General features: G+C 43.9%; 1 protein-coding gene across 5 annotated transcripts in view; it reads left to right on the top strand.

Moving 5' to 3' along the window:
- The window catches only part of OXSR1 (oxidative stress responsive kinase 1), a 330,066-nt gene that overhangs the window by 191,153 nt on the left and 120,386 nt on the right, over positions 1–18,527 (top strand). The window lies entirely within an intron of this gene.

An 18,527-nucleotide genomic window follows, 5' to 3' on the forward strand; every position in this document is an offset into this window, starting at 1 on the left:
ATGACAGTACTGGCAGAGTAATAGTTCAGACCAATATTTTTGCCCTTCTTTTCTCTGAAGACCAGGATTTCCCTATAGATGTACAAATGGGTCAGGTCATTCAGTGGCACAGACTTCAAGTGTGCTTGAAGAAATTATGAGAAATTTGCCAGGGCATGCATCAGAACATGCAGCATGCCTCAGTTCATTTCCTTCAGTAAACATTGAATTGTGGTTTCAGTTGCTATTGCAGTGCATTTACACTGTGGTGGCTTTTCGGAAATTTTGGGCTGTCTTTCCTCTATTGTTGGTTCAAAATATCTTACATTTTAGTATCTCTCTTTCAAAGTAGTTAGGTATTTTCAGTGTTTCAAAAGGTTTTTTTTTTGTAGTTTGTCAGCTGGTCCTTTGTTTTGGCTTCTAATAGGTCTCTCTGATCAGCTCTCTGTCTCCAAAAAATGTTTTCATCTCTTGTCATAAATTTTTCTGATGTCAGAAGGTGGCCAGCTACTTCAGGCTTTCTCTGAAGACCAGCAGATTACCTTAGTCATAACATGGGCAATGTTATCTTGACAGTGCCACCATGGACATGTTTTTCAGAGTTTTCTGGAAAATTCTTAGGAACCTCTGGGCATATGCAGCATGCCTCAGTGTTTCATTTCTTAACCAGTTCTTTTCACTAAAATTAACTGCAGAGCTTAGTTTAATTCTGTATTTTTTTTTTTGTCTGTGCACCTTAGTGTTTCTTTCCTTTTCCAGTCACTATACTAAATAGGGTTTTCTTTTTGCCATCCCTTTTGACAGAACCTCCAGTTGTGTCTTCTATTTTTCTCTTCCAAGGAATTTTTTTTTTAATGTTGCATTGATTTTCTGATGGCCACAGTTTCAAGAAATGTCCAAATTGCAGGCAGATGATGTCCTTAATGGATCAATAAAAGATCAACTTTGTTGGGTAAGCATCATGTGTCCCATGGCAGCATTTGCTTTAGAATGTCAGAGGGCAATCCAAGACCCACTTGAAAAGGTGAATAAGATCTGGGTCTATTGAAATATTGTCAAAGATGTCGTTACATAAAAAGACCTTGGTGCTGTGCTAACCACTGGAGTAGTTGAAGGAAATATTTTCTCTAGTGTCAAAGCCCCATAGATTGGGACACATCTCAAGCTTCCCGCTTGCACAAAGCATCATATTCTGTGCCCTTGAGCATGGAGCCAAAAGGGAGAGTGCTGAAGTTCCATCAAAGGATCATTGACGCAATCTTTTTCATACCTCTTAAAGAGCAGAGTAGGATACTGGAATGTGGCACTGATTTCCAAAGCAGTTGCATTTCCTGTTCTGGACACTCACTGCACTGCTCTCAAAGTTCAGTATTGAGTGAGTGTTTTGGCATCTTGAGACACCCCCAAAAAGGATTAACCCTTCTGAGTACTCATTGATTCATTAGCTCAAAAGACTTAGAGTTGAGAGACAAATAGTGGAGGCAGTTGCTTAGCATATGAAGAGTACCAAGTAGCCGATGTCAGCCAGCTTGATTACCATTGTCACATGATCTGCCTACAATTGCCTGCCTATGGTGCTGAGCATATTAACACCACCGTCAAGTCAGTTGATGCCAAATGCACTGAATCTGAGCTTAAATGGCCTTTGAGAGGGAAGTCTTCACAGATCCTTGGCAGTTAGCTCCGAAGCCCTGAGAATCAACCTTGAATGCAGAAAGATAATTACTCTAGGACTGGCATAAATGTCATCCCCAGTATATGTTGAGTGATTAAGCAGCCATGGGAGCCCATTATGGGTCAGAAGCAGGTTCTTTGGATCTCCCTCCTCTTGAAGGTTTCTAGTTTTATTCTGGTATTGGCTAAGGCAATTTCAGTTGAACTGCAGGTCAAGGGTGAGCCCAAAGCAAAGCTATTGGCAGCCTCAAGAACCTTGGAGGCTTGATTGTGCCCATTCATCCTCTGCTTGGATGTATTTAAGAGAATGTAGGGGGATAAGTTTTAAGAAGCTGGACATTAGATATCCTGTCCAGCTGGCTGAGGGATTTGATCTGCTCTAGTTGCCATATCAGTTTATGATGGTGAAATCTGTCCTAGAATATTCTAAGAAGCCCAAGATGTGCCAGGATATGAGTGTGAAACCTCAGGCTGTTCTGGAGGAAGTCACTTTTAGAATGCTATGTTCCAGTCTCACATAGCTTCCAACTAGACCTACATGGTACAGTACTTGTACACCATTTTAGAAAGAGCACAGGAGGATCAAGATGAGTTCTCTTCACTTACAGCTCAAGGTGAGGGGTGTGAAAAGCATCTTGTATGTTTGACATGTCTTTCAGTTGGCATTAAGAGAATCTGCAGTGGATATAGAAGAATCTTTGCATACTTCTGGCATATGTGGTTTGTGTGAAAAGCTCAGACATACCTTGTACAGAAGGAAATCTCTTTGGAGATAGTCAAGGCTATGAATTTTCTGAAGATTCATGATGTGACACTTAAGACTCTAATCTACCACATTCTGTAAACTGTCTTCCTTTAAAGGGGTTCAGGTGTGAGGGACCCAGAAATTGTTTTCCAAAAGAATGGCTACATGGCAAGAATTGCCTGTCAGCAACAGGTCTTAAAGCTTCGCCACCATGAAGGGAGATGATCTAAACCCCTCACTTTAACCCAGTCAGAATCTGCAGACTAAGCAACACCCCTATTTTCACTGAGGGCTTCCCTATTAGTGGGAGTTTGAGGTTTTATGCAAACAAATGCCCCATTTCTAACCAACAGATGTTCAATATAAGATATGCCAAACTGGTTCAGACAAAGGGACCATCAAGCCCAGTGTCCTGTCTCCTACAGTAGACAATCCAAGTCACAAGTACCTGGCAAGTAAAACAGTAAATATATATGCTACTAATACTGGCAACAGGTGTGGTTATTCCCTATTGATTAATATTAGCATTTGTACCTTGGATTGGCCACTGTTGGAAACAGGATGCTGGGCTTGGTGAATTCTTGTCTGACCCAGTATGGTGTGTTCTTATGGATGTCTCCTCCAGGAACATATCCAAACCTTTTTTTTAAACCCAGCTACACTAGCAGCCTTAACCACATCCTCTGGCAACGAATTCCAGAGCTTAATTGTGCATTGAGTGAGAGAATTTTTTCCTGTTTTAAATCTGCTTGCTAACTTCATGGCATGCTCTCTAGTCCTGTTATCCGAAAGAGTAAATAACCATTTCACATCTACCCGTTCAAGTCTTTCCATGATTTTATAGTCCTTTTTCATATCCTCCCCCTCAACTGTCTCTTCTCTAAATTGAACAGCCCTAATCTCTTTAGCATTTCCTCATAGAGGGGGGCCATTCCATCCCCTTTATCATTTTGGTTGCCCTTCTCAGTATTTTCTCCATTGCAACTGTACCATTTTTGAGATATGGCAACCAGAATTGCACACAGTAGTCAAGGTGTGGTCTAACCATTGAGTGATACAGAGGCAGTATGACATCCTCTATTCATTTCTAACAGTTTGCTTTTTTGACTGCTACAGCACACTGAGCTGACTATTACAATGTAATATCAACTATTATGCCCAGATATTTTTACTGGGTGCTAACTCCTAAAATGGAACCTAACATCATATAGCTACAGCAAGGGTTATTTTTTCCTATATGAATCACATTGTACTTGTCCATATTATACTTAATCTGCCAGATGAATACCCAATCTTCCAGTCTTGCAGAGTCCTCCTGCAATTTCACAATCTGCTTGTGATTTAACTACTGTGAATAACTGTGTAATCTGCAAATGTGATCACCTCACTTGTATCTCTTTCCAGATCATTTATAAATATATTAAAAAGCACCATTCCAAGTATAGATTCCTGAGGCACTCCATGGTTTACATTTTTCCATTGTGAAAACAAACTATTTAATCCTACTGTTTCCTCTCGTTTAACCAGTTTGCAATCCACAAAAGGACGTCTCTCCCATGACTCTTTAGTTTTCTTAGAAGCTTCTCATAAGGTTTTGTCGAACGCCTTCTGAAAATGCAAATACACCACATCTCAGTTCACCAATATCCACATACCTATTCACTCCTTCAAAACAAATGTGGCAGATTTGAGGCAAGACTTCCCTTGGGTAAATCCGTGCTGGCTATATCCCATAAAATCATGTCTATGATTTTATTCTTTATAATAGTCCATGATTTTTCCTGGTACTGAAGTCAGACTCACTGGTCTATAGTTTCCCGGATCACCTCTGGAGCCCTTTTTATATATTGGGATTACATTGACCACCACCTTCCAGTCTTTAGGTACAACAGATGATTTTACTTGTAATAACTCAAATGAAATTTCAGACCTTTCAGAACCCTGAGATATATTCCATCTGGTCCAGGTGATTTGCTACTCTTCAGTTTGTCAATCTGGCGCACTATATCTTCCAGGTTCACCATGATTTGGGTCACTTCATCTGAATCAACCTTGAAAAATGTCCCCAGAATAGGTATCTCCCCATCATTCTCAGTAAACACCAAAGCAAAGAATTCATTTAATCTTCCCACGATGGCCTTATCCCTAAGTGCCCCTTTAAACCCTTTATTATCTAATAATCAAACTGATTCTCTTACAGGCTTCCTGCTTCAGATATATTTTAAAAAGTTTTTATTATGAGTTTTTGCCTCTATGGCCAACTTCTTTTCAAATTCTCTTTTAGCCAGTCCTATCAATGTTTTACATTTAACTTGCCAATTCTTTGCTTTTTCCTGTTTTCTTCAGATTGGATGAATCTTCCAATTTTTGAAGGAAGATCTTTTGGCTAAAATCGTTTTTCACAGCACCTTTTAACCATACCAGCAATTGTTTGGCATTCCTTCTACTTTAAGGCATGGAATACATCTGGACTGCCCTTCTAAGTGGGTTTTTTTTTTAAACAATGTCCATGCTTATTCAACACTCTTAATCTTTGAAGCTACACCTTTCAATTTTTTTCTAACTTTTTCTCAGTTTCCCTTTTGAAAGTTTAGTGCTAGAGCCATGCATTTACTTATTGTCCCCCCTTCCCATCATTAATTCAAATGTGATCGTTATGATCACTGTTGCCAAGCTTCCTCATCTGTTACCTGTCACCAATTCCTGCACTTCACTAAGAATTGGATCTAAAATAGCTGCCGCTCTAGTCTGTTCTTGAACCAATTACTCTAATTCTTGCACTTATTCTATCCAAGAGCTATAACTCGTTAGCGTGTCCTAATGTTACATTTACCCAGTCAATAATGGGGTAATTGAAATCTCCCATTCAGTATCCTGCAAATATCTTCATACATGCAAATTAATCTCACTTAGTGTTCAGTAATTTGACAGCTCTTCCTTCCTGCGGAGAGAAATGCCAGGACTCCTACAACTTGCAAGATCTTCTCCCCAATAGGTTCCTTTTATGTGTGTGTGTACATGACAGCCAGCACATAATTACTGGTCAGTCCTTCATTTCATCCCTTATGCCCAGCCTGCAACTGTTCACACTGGCTCTTTAATTGCTAACCATATCCTCTTTTCATTTGTTCTTCAGTTCTACTGTTTATATTTATTTATTTATAGCTTTTTCTATACCGGGGTACGTAAATAACATCACCTCGGTTTACATTCAAACAGTAATTCAGCATTGCGCTTTACAATTTAACATGGTAACTGAACAAATACAATACAGTATATAACTATGTATTAAAAGAATATCAGCAATATATGAGAGATTGTGGCGGTTAGGAAGAGTAGTTGAGGATACAGATCATTGATAGTAGGCTTTTTTAAATAGCCAGGTTTTAAGGTTTTGTTTAAATTTTTTGTGACAGAGTTCCTGGCGTAACTCAGAGGGCATGGTGTTCCATATTGTGGATCCAGCAATGATGAAAGATCGTTCTTTTGTACTAGAGAGTTTAGTCAGATTGGGTGCTGGGATATTTAGTTTGGCTAAATTCTGGAATCTCGTTGGGCGGGAAGACGTTTTGAATTGTAGTTGATCTGTGAACCAGAGCATTTCTCTATATCTCCCCCCCCCTTCGGGCACAGAATTCAAATCCTGCCCCCCCCCCCTCCCCACAGTGCATACAGACACACTCTGGCTGCTAATTCAAAGCACAGGTCCTCCAGGCCGCCTCAATGTTCCATATGCTGCTGTTATTATTTTTTTATACCTGGATGTTTTGTCCTTCTGTCCAGAGCTGGCCAGGCCCTACCACACAAGGATTAGTCACTCTGTGCACTATTATAGCTGTACTAGGTTCCCACACTGTGCACATTTCTGCAAGCTTTTCTACCCTAAATCTAAATTTGGCTTCCAGAACTTCCCTCCCACCTTTTCCTACATCTTTGTTGCCCACACGTACCACGTCAGCAGCTCCTCCCCAGCACTGTCTAAAATCCTATCTAGGTGACGCGTGAGGTGCGCCAGCTTCGCACCAGGCAGTCATGTTACCAGGTGATGCTTGTACTCAGCAGCCACCCAGTTATCTATATTCCTAATAATTGAATCGCCAACTATGACAATCGATCTAACCCTTCTATCCTAGGCAGTAGCCCTGGGAGACTATCCTCAATGCGAGAGGACAATGCATCACCTGGAGAGCAGGTTCGTGCTACAGGATCACTTCCTGTTGCACCAGGTTAATGCTCTCCCAACAGGAGACCTTCCTCCTCCAAGGCAGCACCAGGGCTGCCAGACTGGAGTTGGAACTTGGATACTATGTCCCTGAAAGTTTATTGTTTTTTTTTTGTTTTTTTTATAAAATATATAAACTTCGTCTGCCTCAACTCCTCTAGGTCTGCCACTCTAGCCTTCAGAGATCCAGCTTGTTCTGAGAGCCAGGATCTTTTTGCACTGGGCTCACACATACAACCTCTCACTGTAGGTAAAAATTCATACATGTGACATTCTATGCAGAAGACTCAAGGCCCCCCTCTTGCTGCTGGATTGCTGCTTATATCTTAATTTTGTTTAGGTCGCTAAGGGAGTAGGAATGTGTAAAGTACTTGAAATTTATTGGCATATTCACTATTACCTGGTATTTACCTGCAACGGGATAAACTCTTGATAAGGCCTAGGCAATCGTATGTGAGATAAAATGCTGATTGATTTTTAATGTGAAAGTGTTTCCTTATAAATCAAAGGATGAGCTAAAGCTGGGTGGGAGTGTGATGCAGGGAGGGAAACACACAAACTCAAAGCTTTTTCCTACCTTTTGGCTATTTTTTTTTTTTTAATATAACAAAAACACACACAAGAATATACCCCAATAGTTTACCTCTCCCCAAAATGTTTCAAGTTCTAGAATTTCCCAAAGCAATACCTACCCATCCTCTACAACCATCAGCAAGATTCTCTCCTCAGCCTCACATGGTGTGACATCAGATGGAGCCCGGCCTGCTGCTATCCGAGCATGCATGCGAGGTCCCCCTACAGTCTCCTCTTCTCCACAGTGCAGTAGCCTCACAGTTGTGGAGCTCCAAACCCTTGAAAGCGTGTTTGCTGTTTTTTGGGGTTTTTTCTGTCTGGTCCCCCTTCACATTCGGTTCCTCCAATAGGTATCTGTGGCTTTTGCTGTCATTTTTTCGCGGTCTATTCCCGACTTCCCCCTTGGGTCTCCAGGCATCAACTGCGCACCGGCCTCTCTTTCGACAGTGCCCGCAGACCATGTCCATCATGGATCTGCACGAGGTGTGCATCCTCTGCCTGGGGACCTCGCACAATGTTCGAGGGTGTCATTTGTGCCATCAAATGACCCCCCCCCCAAGGGCGTTGTGTGCACCTGGATAAAATGGAGAAGCTTTTTGGCTCTCCAGAACACTATTTCAGCATCTGTGTCCTCTGCCTAAGGACTGCAGGGGAACTCTCCATCTCTTCCCTTGGCAGTACCGCTCTCCAATACCCCTAAGGATCGAAGAGAGGGAGATCATCTTCGTCCTCTGCATTGGATAAAGACCGGGCTGAGTGCCGGAAACACAGGAAGCATAGACTCCAGTCAGTCTCAACACTGTTCCAGAGTGGCATCGGTGGCTGCTGAGCCACCATTGAAGCGGCACCAGCCACTGGAGGCCCTCATCCTCCAGTGCCCCCGGTAGCCAGAGGTGTTCTCCACCAGCAACTGTGCTTGGTGCCACGCTTCCTTATGATCCTTCTGAGGGTGTGCCGGCAACGCTTTGTCCCCCTCAATTAGTCCTTACTACCCAGGACTTTCAGGAGGAGTTGGACCGGAGGTGTGCAATCGGCAGTGCTCAAAGCACTTCAGAGCGGGGCACGTTGGACAGGGATCTGTTCGCCTCTCCCCACAATCACATACTGAGCATGTTCTGCTCCCTAATTCCGGGGAAGGACTGTCCGACCTGCAACGTGTTCTCCCCTTCACTGGGGACAGGTTCTCATGTACATGTAGCCCCCTCTTCCACTTCTCTCGAGGACTTTGACGAAGCTGCAAGAGGACATGGGGGGGGGGGGGGACGACCATGATCCTGGTGGCACCCTCCTGGCCAAGGTACGTGTGGTTTCCTCTGCTCCAGGGCTTGTCCATGAGTGCACCTATTTCACTGGGGATGGCTCCCGACCTATCACAGAGCTAGGGCACCCTGCGCCACCTGAACCTCTAGGCCCTGGCCTTCATGGCATGGATGTTGAGCGCATGATCGTCCAGCCCTTACAGCTCTCGGATGATGTTTCCGGGGTCTTGATTGAATCCCAGAAACCTTCCACTCTGACATCTTACAGCTCGAAGTGGAAGAATCTCACCACCTGGTGCAGGGGCCACGGATTAGACCCTTTCTCCTGCCCGCTCCCCTGCCTGCTGGATTATCTGTGGCACCTGTCCGAGTCCGGCCTCCAAACTAGCTCTGTCCAAGTACACCTCGGTGCCTACCACCAGGGGGTTGCTGGGGCACCCATTTCAGTCCAGCCACTGGTTGGATGTTTCATGCTGGGCCTGGTTCAACTTGAAGCCCCCGCTTCGCCTGCCGGCAACCCCGTGAGATCTCAACATTGTCCTAGCAAGGCTTATGTGGCATCCGTTCGAGCCTCTCAAATCCTGTGACCTGAAGTTCCTAACCTGGAAATGTGTGTTCCTGGTGCTGATCACTTCCACTTGAAGGGTCAGTGAGATCCAGGCCCTGATTATGAACACTCCCTGCATGAAATTCTTCCATGATCATGTGGTGGTGTGCACACATCAAATTCCTGCCAAAGGTGGTGACTGCTTTCCACATCAGCCAGTCAATCATCCTTCCCACAGCCTCATTCTCACCTGGGGAATGTCACACCCTGGACTACAAGCGGGCGCTCACTTTCTACTTGGACCCTACAGTGAGTAGTCCACCCAGCTCTGTGTCTTGACATCAGTAGGCTGGGAGCAGTAGTGGGGAAGCAGACCCTATTCAACTGGCTAGCATATTGCATTGCCTTTTGCTACAAGCAGGCAGGCCTCCAACTTGGCTGGCAGGGTGAAGACTCGCTCTGTGCAGGCTATAACAGGAAGGCGGATGCCACCTATTTGGTGCAGCACACCATGGGGTTCGATAAGCGGCACCTTCCCCACCAGAACAAACTCATCAACTTTTGAAAGCCCTTGGCATTAAGTTTGATCTAAAAAAATTTCAACAATGACAAGTGCAAATGTTTGATAATAGAAAAGCTTCACAGGCCATAGGCACATTTTGCAATCATTTTCAATAAAGTAGGAAAACAGTGTAAAATCAGGACAGCAGTTGTGAACACAATTGCCTCAAACTCTTTCCTGTCCAGTTTTCTTTCAATTTTTTTAACCCTAAGGATAAAATCTGCAAAAACTTTCCCAACTTTGACTAATAGCTTTGTTTTTAAAGCAGTATGTAACAGCAGGAGATGCATAGGGTGGTGGCGATAAAACATACTGCCCCCTTACTTCCTCCCAGTCCCCTTTCACAGTGGCAGCAGCAGTTGAAAATAAAGCAACACTTTCTCCCAGGACATATGGATGACATTGATGGAGCCCTATCACGGAACACTTTTGTCAAAGTTTCTAGAACTTTGACTAGCACACTGAGCATGCCCAGCATGCCACCAACCCTGCATCCAGCAGTCGTCCCCCTTCAGTCTCTCTTTTTTTTTTTTTTCCGTGCAGCAATTGCCTCACGGTTCTCAGGAGCTGTGAGAATTCCTCAACTTTTTTTCCTCATGGAACTTTTCTTAAATTTAAAAACTTCATCGACCACCACTAGCACTAGTAAGTTTTTTTACCTAGTTCTTTGCGGTCTGTTCCTGACAGTGCTCTCATGGGTGCCCGACAACCACCGACCGTGCGCTGCGTTTTTTCAAAAAATGGCGACCGGTTTTCGGATGTCCCCAGAGTGTCAGAGGACTATGTCCATTACGGACCCGCATGACGTCTGCGTTGTATGCTTGGGGCCTTCCCATGAGGTCCAACTGTACACCAGTTGCGCCCAAATGACTCTGAAAGGCCGCCGGGCCAGCTTAGAAAAAATGGAACACCTATTCAAATCTAAGCGCTTGTCCCAGTCTACTCCGGCCAAGAGTGTACCGAGTCGGAAGCCATCTTAGTCATCGACGACTCATCGATGTCTCAGCATCTGAATGTCAGAAGAGCCTTCACCAGCATCGTCATGCTCAAAGGTCTCAACATCGTTGTCCTCTGCGCCGGAGAAGGACTGGGCCGAGCACCGAGAAAAGCACGTTAGACACAGAGAATCCTCTTTGGGAGTGGGCACAGACAAACCATCGACATCGTTGGAGCCACTGACCAAAATGTCCCGGGGAGAGGAGCTCCCATCCTCCTCTGGACCCAGGACACTAAGGTGTTCCCCCACCTGCAATGGTGCCCGGAGCCGAGACTCCACAAATTCCAGTGGACCCTCCAGCAATGCCTATTCAGCCTCAAACCCCGGCAGCTGCTACCCCACCAGCTTTCCGGGAGGAATTGGACCAGATGGTCCAAGAGGCAGTTCTACAAGTGCTTCAAGGTTTTCAATAGCCACCAGCACAGACTCCCATGCCGAAGCCTGACCCTGTGCCTACGATGATGGCTTCACTCATAAGGCTAAACACCCTTATCGGCGCACTTCCATTGGTGCCTACTCCTTCCGGACCGGCAATGCCTCTGAGACCATTGATTCCTCCACCGGCATCGACCCCCGATTCCTCTGTCGTTGGACAATGAAGAGCAGGATCAGTCTATGCTGGACCTGATTCCAGGGCCATTGGGTATATTTCCCGATGACCATCGAAAATATAGATGTGATCGGTGCCTCCACCGGCCTCTGTGCCGCCTCCACCTATTTTGGTGCCTCCACAGATTCCATCGGTGCCACCTCCTGATCCGGCTGGATTAGGGCTTCTGCTTCCATCGGAAGAACCACAGGGTGGAGGAGACCAGCCCATAAGATCCCTGGGGTGACTATTCCTCTGACTCAGGATTCTGAGGACAGTCTATCAGAGCCTTCACCTCCAGAAGAAAGACGCTGCTCTCCTCCAGAGGACCTCTTGTTTGCCAGCTTTATAAAGGAAATGTCTGAAACCATCCCTTTTAAGCTGCAAACTGAAGAGGTTGCCAGGCCCAGAATGCTGGAATTTCTGCAATTCGTGGATGCCTCCAAGGAAGTGATGGCAATTCCAGTCCACGAAGTTCTGTTTGACCTGTTGCATTGTACCTGAGAACACCCAGGTACAGTTCCACTGGTGAACAGAAAAACTGATGCTACCTACCTGGTACAATCAGCTCCAGGATTCCAGAAAAGCCAGTTCCCTCGCCACTCCGTAGTGGTCGAATCAGCTCAGAAGAAAGCTCAGCTCAGAAGAATGAGGTCCCAACCTCATTCTTCTTTCCCTCCTGGCAAAGAGCAGAAATCTTTGGATGCCTTCAGGCACAGGGTGTTCCAGGGTTCTATGTTGATGGCACGTATAGCAGGAAACAAGTTGGCACGTATCCCTGCCGGAGGAGTTTCAAGAGGGATTGAATTCCATCCTCCAGACGGGCCTTGATGCTGGAAAACACGAGGTCGGAGCTGCCTGTGATATCTTAGACTACCTCCAGAGTGTCAGCAGCAGGTATAAGTACCAGTCGATGGGCATGACTGAAATCTTCAGACTTATGTCAAGAAGTCCAGGACAGGTTAGCAGACCTTCATGCACAGGGGACAAATTGGAGAGAAAATCCAGGAAGCAGTTGCGCAACTCAGACCATGACATTGCGTCAACTATCTACTGTTCCCTCTGACTTTTCATCTACCACCAAAAGGCCATTTAGACGGGAACCCAGGAGGCCAACTTATAAAACCCGTAGGTATTACCCTCTTCCATCCCGGACTTGACCAACCAGACCCTATCTAAAAGGTCAGCCACGTCAGCATAGGCCTCCGAAAGCACAACCAGCCCCTTAGACTGGTCCTGCATTGGGGTTTTGACTCCCTACTAGAAAGCAGCAGTCAACCCCCGCCTTCAATATTTCCTGTGGGAGGCCACTTGTCGCTTTGCCAACATATGGCACTCAATCACAACAGATCAATGGGTCCTTTCTGTGGTTGCCCACAGTTACCATCTAAACTTCCTTACACTACCAACGGACTCTTCACAGTGTCTGGCATGGAGTCTAACCAACCACACTCACTTCTTGAGGCTGAACTCTCAATCCTCCTGCAGTCCAATGCTGTAGAACCGGTTCCCCGACTGCAGCGAGGAAAAGGGTTCTACTCTCGATATTTTCTAATTCCAAAAAAGTCAGGTGGCATTCGTCCTATAATTGGACCTTCGTGCCCTAAACAAACATCTCTGCAAGAAAAAGTTCAGAATGGTAACCTTGGGCACCATGCTCCCTCTCCTACAACAGGGAGATTAGCTCTGCTCTCTAGATCATCAGGAGGCATATGCCGATATAGCCATAACCCCATCTCATCGAAAATACCTCAGATTCTTAGTTGGCCACAGGCATTTTCAATACCAAGTATTATCGTTTGCCCTAGCGTCAGCACACCGTGTATTTACAAAATGCCTCTCAGTAGTAGCAGCTTACCTACAACAGCACAGTATCCACATCTGTCCTTATCTAGATGATTGGTTACTCAGGGGTCTATCCAAGGAGGTAGTGCTTCAATCCCTCCATCTCACTATACAATTGCTACAGTCCTTGGGGTTTCTCATAAACGATCCAGATGCCCATCATGCACCCTCTCATTCATCAGAGCAGATCTAAACACCAAGCCAAAGCATTCCTCCCAAAGGACCGAGCACGCACGTTGTCAACTTTGGTTAAAGCAGTACAGACTCGCCAAACCACCACAGCTAGTCACCTACTAACCTTGCTAGGTCACATGGCGTCCACTGTTACCCCAATGGCTCGACTAGCCCTGAGAGTAAACCAATGGACTTTAAAGTCCCAGTGGTCCCAATCACATCAACATATGTCCCACATTGTCCACGTCACCAGCCAGCTTGGTGGATACAGGAGTCCAATCTTCAGATAGGACTACCTTTTCAACCTCTAACCTCAAATAACATTAACAGATGCCTCCAACCTGGGTTGGGGAGCCCATGTGAACAACCTGCAAACCCAGGGAACCTGGACCACAGCGGGAAGCAAAGCAGATACATTTTCTGGAGCTCAGGGCGATACGATATGCCCTCTTTGCTTTTCAGGATTGCCTATCCAACAAGGTAATCCTAATTCAAACAGACAACCAGGTAGCGATGTGGTAACTCAACAAGCAAGGAGGCACAGGCTCTTACCTGCTATGCCAGGAGGCGGTGCAGTTCTGGGCATGGGCGCTCTCCCATTCTATGCTTATGAGAGCAACCTACCTGGCAAGCATGGACAATGTGATGGACAATCTCAGCCAGACTTTCATCCCCACAAATAGTCCCTAGATCCCACTGTAGCAAACTGAATTTTCCAAAAGTGGGGCTGCCCGCACATAGACCTCTTTGCATCAATTTACATCCGCCATAGCCGCTTACCACAAAGGTTTAGGAGATGCCCTGATCTCGACGCAACCCCTAGTAGGGTGCTTTATGAGAGGCTTACTCCAGCTGAAGCCTCCACTGCATCCCTCCAGTTCCTGCATGAGACATCAATGTTGTGCTAGCACAGCTCATGCGATCTCCGTTCGAGCCCCTGCACTCCTGTGAGATACATCATCCCACTTGGAAAGTGCTCTTTCTAATTACTTTAACATCTGCTCGCAGAGTCAGTGAACTACAGGTGCTGGTAACATACCCACCTTATACAAAATTTCTCCATGATCGTGTGGTACTCCGCACTCACCCTAAATTCTTGCCAAAGGTAGTTTCTGATTTCCACTTGAATCAGTCCATAAAACTGCCCACATTTTTTCCAAAGCCTCACTCACACCCAGGTGAACGGGCCCTGCATTCCTTGGACAGTAAACAATTTTTTATTTGGACCGTGCTACAGCCCATAGGAAAACCACCCAACTTTTTATCTCTTTTGATAAAACCAAACTGGGAGTTCCGGTGGGCAAGCAGACCCTATCCACCTGGCTGGTGGATTGTATTACTTTCTGCTACCAACAAGCAGGCCTTCTGCTACAGGGACACGTAAAAGCGCATTCGGTCAGAGCCATGGCAACATCAGTAGCGCACCTCTGTTCTGTACAGATTGCTTTCACATGGAGCTCTTGCCACACCTTTGCAGCTCATTGCCTCGACAAGGCTGGCAGGCAGGATTCCGTCTTTGGCCAGTCTGTCCTACGTAATTTATTTCCAGTTTAATAACCCAACTTCCTACCTGCAACCCACTGTAGAATTCAGGCTGCCCTCATACCCAACAGCACCCCTGTTGTGCCTGTTGCACATCGTTGGGTGCTTTTGGTTCACTCTATTCGGGCATCCTGTAGCTCGCTATTCACCTATATGTGAGGACTACCATCCTGCTTGTCCTGGGAGAAAGTTGCTTACCTGTAACAGGTGTTCTTCCAGGACAGCAGGATGTTAGTCCTCACAAAACCTGCCCATCACCCCGCGGAGTTGGGTTCGCTTATTTTATTTTTCACTCGTACGTTTTGCTACAAGCGAGACTGAAAAGGGGGGGGGGGCTTGCTGGATGCAGGGTTAATGCTATGCTGGGCATGCCCAGTAGGGGCCAGTCAGAGTTCTGGAAACTTTGACAAGTGTTCCGTGATTGGGCTCCATCCTGGGATGTCATCCATATGTGAGGACTAACATCCTGCTGTCCTGGGAGAACACCTGTTACAGGTAAGCAACTCTGCTTAACTGAGGCAACAGCTTTGTAAGGCGTTCACAGCAGCATGCTTCTCTTCAGCTGAGAAGAATGGACTTGCCCCCCCCCCCCCTTGTGCTCATGCTGTTCTCGCAAGAGCAGGTGGGAGCTGGGAAGTGTCTTGGGTGACTGCAGTAGCATAGGAAATACTGAAATGTGCTGCATGACGCTATAGATTTCAGCAAGGTCAACTCCAGGAGTTAACTTTTTATAACTGAACAATTTTTTTTTTTTTGGTGTTTTGGTTCTAACCAAAATCAGAAGTCCTAGTATGAATTTTCTTCTATAAATTTGCTAATTGTCTATAATTGGCTGGCTTCTAGAAAGCTCCTTGTTCTATTTTGAAATAAGAGCATTTACTTGATGTTACATTTGGTGCATAATCTGTCCTTGATGAATGAGGTTTCCCTCCTATCATCTTTACCATTGAATGATAATTCTATTATATATATATAGGCTGTTTGATTGGTGCCTCCCCTGCCCCTTACTTGTTGCGGAGTCCTTGTCTGTCACTGCAGGGATTTTGTTTTCTTACGAGAACGATGAATGATCTAATATATTCTGAAGTCCATAGTTGCCATACAAATCTCAAGCCTCCTTTCCAATGCCTCAACATGGCAGACAGTACAAGTTGAGGTTTGTTATTGCATAATGAGGAGAGAGGGGAAAATCTCTTGCTTAATGCCCATCTTATCACATGCTCACCAGATACAAAACGTATGAGAGAGAACTGGACTATTTGTATAAGCTCGCTGAGCTGCAGGCAGAGAAGGCTCATAAAGAATACAATTAGTAATTTCTAACTTGGAAATCATTTCAGTAGATTTCCTAGGAGATTTAAGTCTAAAGATTAATCCATTCTATACAAGCTAATCTTGCAGCCCAGTAATAAAACTGCAAATTAGGTAATAGCATACTATTAGCAGCAAATAACCAGAAGGTGCTAATTTTAATATGCAAGAGTCTGTTTCAGATTAAACAAAATATAGCTCAGTTAATGTCTCCAAAAACCATTTTAGGTATGTTACATGGTAGTTATTTTTATTTAAAATATTTATATTCTGCTTATGACTTTATGCTAAGTGGATTACAGATCAGTAAATATGAACAATAAAAATGTCACAAAATAACAAAACAGTAAAATCATATCAGTCCCCATTGTTGTAAAAGCTACCGTAGTACTAAAATCTTACTTTTGTACTAATATTTTAAATTACTACCTTAAAAAAATGATGGAGCTTTTGATGTTGGTGAGGAATGACCAACAGTGCTTTTAGTTTTTGCTTTTTTTTTTTTCAAAAAAACTTCAGTTATTTGCTTTGTAATCGGGTAATAAATTCCACCACACAGGGCTAATGATTGGGAAGCCATGGACAAGCTGATGGAATAAATGCATTTGAAGCATTGCCATTCTTCCCATATCTTTTTTTTTTTTTTTGTCAAATATATTATTAGAAAAATGTTACAAGAGCAATACAAATAAGATGATAGAGAAATAACTGGACTTATAAATAACACAGTGCAGGCTATTGATGCTTCAGATCTTTACAGGTTATATTTTAGCCCTCATTCATTCAGGCACCCATGTATACCAGTCTTTCATCTGACATCAAGATCTCATTATTGTACAGCTCTTCAATAAATTGCTTCAGGTGGAGAGAATCCAAAAAAAGTGACTCCCCCCACCCTCTGATTAGACATTTTAGTCTGAAATTTAAAAAGTCTGCTTTGGATATTATCTTGAGGTGCTTAGGAAAATATAATTTCACTTTTGCTGCGTTTCCTTACTAAGATCTAGAAATGCCTTGAATTTTTGGTCATACAACAAAGGATCTGTATTGTGAAAAAATAAATGCAGCTCCCAATCCCTGTGTTGCTCTAAAACAAGTCACCAATACAGTTCTTATGCTCTTGTGATTCCAGAGCTGCCGTGAAGTCCAAGCTATTTTTATATATCAAGCAGTGCATTGCCCCAGATTCCACATTAATCTCTCACTTAAATGATTGAAGATAAAACACACCTGACATTTGTGGTAAAGTCTCAGGAACATTTTTTTGAACACTTAAGATTTTTTTAAAGCATATCCTGAAATGTAATTGTTTTAGGAAAATTAACAAAATGACTACTTCATGGAGCAATTAATTCAGGAACCAATGAGAGTGCTATTTTAGATCTAATTCTTTGTGTAACACAAGATTTGGTGAGAATGGTGATGGGGCCACTTAGCAATAGTGATCATAACATCTAATTTGAATTGACTGGGTGGAGGACATCTCTAGCACTGGACTTTCAAATGGGAAACTTTGATAAAATGAGGAAAATTAAAAAAACAAAAAACCCCAAACCCCCAAAAAAAACCTGAACAGTGCGACTACAAAAGTTGGGTACAACAGGCAAGGACATGGTATTTTTAAACAGTCTTGGAAGCACAGTACATATGTATTCCTCTCATTAAAAAACATGGAAGTAAGGTCGAGCTATTTCTGGCATGGTTAAAAGGTGAGGTGAAAGGGGATATTTTAGACAAAAGAACTTCCTTCAAAAAAATGGAAGAAGGATCCATCTGAAGAAAATAGGAAAAAGCATAAGTACTGGCAAGTTAAATGTAAAACATTGATAAGATGGGCTAAGAGAATTTGAAAAATTTGATGTAGAGGTAAAACTCATAAGACCTTTTTAAAATTGCCCCTCGCAGGCTTCCTGCTTTGGATATGTTAAGGAAGATAAGGCTATCATGGAAAGTCTAAATCAGGGGTCAGGAACCTTTTTGGCTGAGAGCCATAAACGCCACATTTTAAAATGTAATTCCATGAGAGCCATACAATATGTTTAAAACTACAAGTAAATGTGTGCATTTTATGTAAGATCACACTTTTAAAGTACAATAAGTCTCTGAAAATATTACACCAGGCCTTAAGACACCAATACATCTCCTATTAGGAAAACGGACCGAGTCAGGCTGCTATAGAGTCCTACACAGAAACTACACGCCAGCAGAAAACCTCACCTGAATCACGTGCTCTCCCTCACCTAACATAGAATAAAGAGACCAAAACGCATAACAAGAAGCATGCAGAAAAAACAGAATTGGAAACTGCAACAAGCCAGAGTCTCTGTATGCAGTGTAACAAAGGAAAAAAGAAACATCACCCATCCTTATAAAACAAATCAAGAAATATAAAATCAGCAATAAAACTGTACTAACAAAAAGAACATATTTCGAAACAGCTGATGAGTGGAATATCCAATAATTAAAAACTCATATAAAACATTTCCAGATACCAACAAAATATTTCAA

The sequence above is a fragment of the Rhinatrema bivittatum genome, chromosome 2 (assembly GCF_901001135.1).
Source record: "Rhinatrema bivittatum chromosome 2, aRhiBiv1.1, whole genome shotgun sequence".
Lineage (NCBI taxonomy): Eukaryota > Metazoa > Chordata > Amphibia > Gymnophiona > Rhinatrematidae > Rhinatrema > Rhinatrema bivittatum.